Source organism: Pyrus communis, chromosome 15 (assembly GCF_041283825.1).
Source record: "Pyrus communis isolate YQ-2024b chromosome 15, ASM4128382v1, whole genome shotgun sequence".
NCBI classification, from domain to species: domain Eukaryota; kingdom Viridiplantae; phylum Streptophyta; class Magnoliopsida; order Rosales; family Rosaceae; genus Pyrus; species Pyrus communis.
The window spans coordinates 30,312,276-30,317,775 of NC_142579.1; the positions used below are offsets into that span (position 1 = coordinate 30,312,276).

General features: G+C 37.7%; 1 long non-coding RNA gene across 1 annotated transcript; it reads right to left on the reverse strand.

The window, feature by feature from the left end:
* Positions 1 to 206: 206 nt before the first annotated feature.
* Positions 207 to 1,935, reverse strand: LOC148690844 (uncharacterized). The gene is made up of 3 exons (XR_015957242.1): positions 1,700 to 1,935; positions 1,185 to 1,615; positions 207 to 451 (listed from the first exon to the last, which is right to left on the reverse strand). It is a non-coding gene; the product is annotated as an uncharacterized LOC148690844 (long non-coding RNA).
* Positions 1,936 to 5,500: the final 3,565 nt, after the last annotated feature.

Below are 5,500 nucleotides of genomic sequence, written 5' to 3' on the forward strand. Positions count from 1 at the left end.
TGGCGAGCGAAAGTTTGCAACGTTTAACCCCAGTTCGACCTTCCACATACGCATTATTTGAGGCAATTAGGCATTAGCTGTGCTGACATGCCCCAATTTCATTGTTCAAAGGACAACGGGATGGCTACGTGCTAGCCGATACTTGAGGGTGACGCAAGTCATTTCATAAATGCAAATGCTGAGAACATGTAAAAGATGCATAAAAATTTCGCTCGTAACAATATAATATAGTAATCAATTACAAACTTTAATAAAAATATACAACTCAATTGTCAACAATTTAAAAGTGATAATGCATGACATGTTCAAAGCATACTACTAATTCGAAGTACAAGCGGAAGGAATATTGGAAAGTATTATTACAAGAGATGTCCTACGCAGAGAGGAGAACATAAATTTCACTGATATGGGAATGCCTCGTAACTCGGGTCGTATGCCTCATTCCTAGGTCCTGAGGGGGCGCAAAACAAAACATGAGTGAACCAAGTTTATATATATGTAATACTAAAACAGTTATTCTTCAACATACTAACCCTCAGTTTAGAAAACTCATATAGCATAAGTAGTAATAGGTTTTCCGAAAACCCTAGTATGCCATAAAACTTCATAAAACATATATCATAGTAATGTGCTTAGTAGTGGTATCATAATCGCCCGAAGGCCCTTCATCGTCCGCCTGAAGGCATATAAAAATTTTCATTTGCTAGAAGGCCCTTCATCACCCACCCAAAGGCATATATAAGTATCATTCGCCTGAAGACCCCTCATCACCCGCCCGAAGGCATATATAAATGAATATTCGCTAAGTAAGCACATAAAATCATGAACATAATATTTCCAAAGTATATCTTATCGGAGCTCAATGGTTTAAACATCATAACATAAATCCATGTTCATAAATATCTCAGTAAACGTAAATTCGATAAAGCATGATATTTCATAAAGCGTAAATCCAATTTACTCATAAACGTTTCATAAAACATAGTCATAAAAACATGCTTTTTATGTATGCATTTCTAGTAATTAAATCATGCATTTTGGAATGGGTCCACTCACAGATACTCCGTCACCGAAGAGCTGTTTGAACTAGGTAATACGGAAACTCCACTAACAAACGCACCTAAGCACATAAAGGGATCAATTAATAAAACTCTACTAAAATGATTGAATTTGGGAAAACGGACATGGTAAACGGATTGAGGACATCGAAAAACCTAAGAGGGGACCTCGGGTTTCCCTACGCTTTGCAGTACGCGCCATCACGGAGTGGCGGCCCAGGAGGCCATGCATCCAGATTAGTTGTCGGCACTGTCATGGTCGTCACCATGAACGGCTTCGGTAGAGGCGCGTTTACTCCACGTGCGCTGACCTTCAAAAATGGAAAAATCCTAGATTTTTTCCCCAACTTCCAGAGCCAATTTCGAGCTCGATACAAGTCCAAATCAAGTGATTCAAAAGTCAAAATGTAGGTACGAATGTGGAGAAGAGATTCATACCAAGTGAGGACTGAGTGGTGGGTAGAGTTGGCCAGAAAATGGCATGTAAGATGGCTAAACGACCACGACCTGGAAATTTCCAGATTTGCACAGTGACTTTGTTTGAGCTTTTCGTGTTCCTACACCACCAAGACCACCCACAAACTTACTAATCGTGAACCTAAACACGATCTACAATGATAGGGACCAATTTCGAGGCTTACCTTCATAGAAAATGGTGAGAAATCGCCGGAGAAATAACAGTGCATCTCGGGAGTGAGTTTTCAAAAGGTTTTTCTTTTATTTTCTAGTTCAAGAACTCGTAAAGACTACAAAGGGAGGTTGTGGTGTAGTCAAGGTTGTTGTTGTGTGTTGTTGTTGCTTATGGTACCCTTGGGGAGGGCTGGTTTTTTAGAGAGAAAGAGGATGGTCGAAAGGTGATAGAGAGTTTGTAGAGAGAGGGAGAGATATTTCAGAAATGAGGAAAAATAAGAGTGGGTCACAGGGTAAAGAGAAAGGATTTGAGGACAAAAATTCATTATGGGCCCTAGTGGCTAACAAATTAAGGTCACAAGAGACGAAGCTCAAAATATTCGAAAAACGTTCGACGTTTTGTAACATAAAATATTCGTTATAAAACTAAATTCGAACCTGTTTGCGCCCACGCGTTCATGGTGATGAGTACAATAAGAATAAACTAAAAAGATTAGTAATACACGTTTCGACGAGACGATCAACGAAAGTCAACATTCAAACCTCAAGGGTAATTTGGTAATTTCATACGTTCGATAGTATTACAAAATATGTAAAATAAGGACGAGGTTTCACAATCTACCCCCTTAAAAGAATTTCGTCCATAAAATTTACTACCTCAAGTAAACAAGTACGGATACTAACTCCTCATCAGTTCCTTCGTTTCCCACGTCACTTCCTCGACTACGTGGTTCCTCCACATCACCTTTACCAACGAAATGACCTTGTTTCTTAGCATTTTATCCAATCGATCGATAATTGTCACTGGTTCCTCAACATAACTCATGTTCTAGCTCACTTCTAACGGTTGTTGTTGTAAAACATGAGATGGATTTGGTACGTACTTCCAAAGCATGGAAACATGAAAACATGAGATGGATTTGGTACGTACTGATAGGATTAAAAGCACACCACAATGTAGCACACAAATGTCCTATTAATTTTCCTTATTAACAATAAGATTTGTCAATTGTAGCATATGAAAATAAGGGTCTTTCCCACAAAAGATTGTTTTATCTAACTACTTAAAATGTCACAAAAACTGGGCTGCTGTCCCTATTGGCCAGCCACTGAAAAATAATTATTAGACCGACTTACACTTATCTAACGTCTACGAAATTTTATATGCAAACAGAGTTACACTCACACAAATTTTTGGGATTTTTGGAGTTGATTTTCTATTTAAATTAAATCGAACAAAAACAGAACAGAAACAGATTTTAAGTAGTTCACAAATTAAGAAAAACGAGTTAGGGGAATTGCTATCCACCACCAAATAATCATACAAACATATTATGTTTCATTCAAATTCCTTTTATTTTCGGATGAAGATGCTCAAGTTGGCTCAATGTTAGAACTCAACTTATTACTCTTTCTTATGTAGTATGTTAAGAGAATGGCGTTTTCAACTTAACTTAGTCCCTAACATGCAATCTAGAATGGTGTTTTCATAGATTTAACAAGTAGAAATCATTAAGAACGAAAAGAGTTTGAGTCATCACAAGGCATCGTAAGTACTGGCGTTGTCTTACTTATCCTCGAAATTGGTTCACATGTTAATCGCAATTAACAAGTACTACTCTAGAACATATGTAGGTCCTCATTCGACAAGGGCATGCACACACATATTCATAGCATTAGAATCCTAGATATGCTTACTAAGTATGCATCCATAGAAAACACGTAAAGAATTCATCAATGAGACAAGTAGTGAACCAATTTTCATCCATGTCATAACAAATTTGCAATCATATTCGGGGCTTCAATACAGCCCCTAACTACTAAAAATTTAGTTACACAATCCTTAAGTTAAAACAAAAGTTAGACATGAGTTTGAGAAAATAGAACCGAAAGAAATCGACTGAGGCCTCCCCTTTCCTTCCTTCCCCAACACTACTTTTAAACCAATTCTTGTTGCATCATTTTCTTCTCCTTAACTCACCCACTAATAGCCATTTAGTGATGACAATAAGTGAGAGGAAATGGTAAAACAATTGTAACTCTTTGTGTAGCCTTTATGCCAATTACTCCCCCTTAATCCTCATCTTTAATTCCATTTCCTCTGATATTTGAATAGGTGTCAGCTGGTTTGTTCTTGATTGCATCAGTTTTGGCTACTAGATTTATTGGATTTATTGCTTTCAATGCTTTCTTGTCAGTTACAAACTGCTCAGCCTCTTGGGAACCTTTCAGTGTTAAAACAGCCATAACTTCTTCCAGAAAAATGATATTAACAATCTGCGAAATGCTCCAGAAAATAGACATCCGTAGCTTTCCAAGAATATAAGGCTCATTCTCTAATTCATTCTGAGCTGTCCACAACTTTCTTCCAAAGTCAGCTGGCCTGCACAGACAGTTTTGACGAATTTGTTACTTAAAATTCCACTTGTGTTATTTTTCTTTTCTTTACTTGACAAATCCTACAAAACACAAAAACAAAGTAAATAACTCAAAAAATATAAGGAACTAACTAAGAAAAGACAAGTGAATTTGATATAAAATATATATAAATATAAGTTTATCACGTACTTCCGAAGCATGGAAACATGAAATACATTGTGTATCTGCAACAACTCGGGTGGTAACTCCAATCTATAAGCAACCACGCCAATTCTCTCTGTGATTCTATAAAGGCCGACATCACGAGGACTCAGCTTCCCTTGCTTACCAAAACAAACCACACCCTTCCAAGGTGACAACTTCAGAAAGACAAAATCACCAATCACATACTCACGATCCCTAAAATGTTGGTCAGTGATGCTCTTTTTTCGATCTTGTGCCATCTTCAAATTCCTTTTTATTAACTGGATGTTAGCATTAGTGGTGTCGACAATTTTTTACCCCACTAACACTAGTTCACTGACCTCAGTCCAACACAAAGGTGTCCGGCATGCCCTTCCATACAATGCTTCAAAAGGTGCCATGCCAATGCTGGAGTGGTAATTGTTATTATAGGTAAACTCGACTAATGAAAAATAATTATCCTAACTACCCTTCCACTGGAGAACACACACCCTTAGCATATCCTCTAAAGTTTAGATCATCCTCTTAGATTGACCATCAGTCTGAGGGTGATGGCAGTGCTATACAAAAACTGAGTATTCATGGCGTCATGGAAAGCTCTCCAAAATCTGGAGGTGAATCTTGGATCTTCATCTAAAACAATGGTGACGAGTACACTGTGAAGTTTAACAATATTATCCATGAATAACTGTGCTAGCTTCTGCAATGTGTAAGTTTGTCGAACTGGTAGGAAATGAGCAGTCTTAGTGAGCCTATCCACAATCACCCAAATGCCATCAAACCTTGATCGTGTGCTCGGTAATCCATACAAAAAATCCATGGTGATAGCCTCCCACTTCTAGGCTGGTATAGGGAAATTCTGCATTAACCATTCTGGTCGCTATCTATTCACTTTCACTTGTTATCAAATTATACATCTTTTCACATACTCCACAACATCCCGTTTCATCCCATACCAATAATAGAACAGATGAATAGTGTGATACAACTTAGTACTTCCAAAGTGTATGGCATACACCGAAATGTGAGCTTCATCAATAATTTCCTTTTTCACCTTCATTATTTTTAGGCACGAATAATCTATTTCCCATCATCAAGGCTCAATCTCTCCGGATTCTTAATTCTTGTCTCAGACCATTTTGCACCTGTTCTTTTAAGTCTGCACATTGCTGATCGTGTTCTTGAGCTTCCCGAACTAGATCCACCAAAACTGGCCTAATTTAAAAATGCGCCAATAATGCTCCCTATGA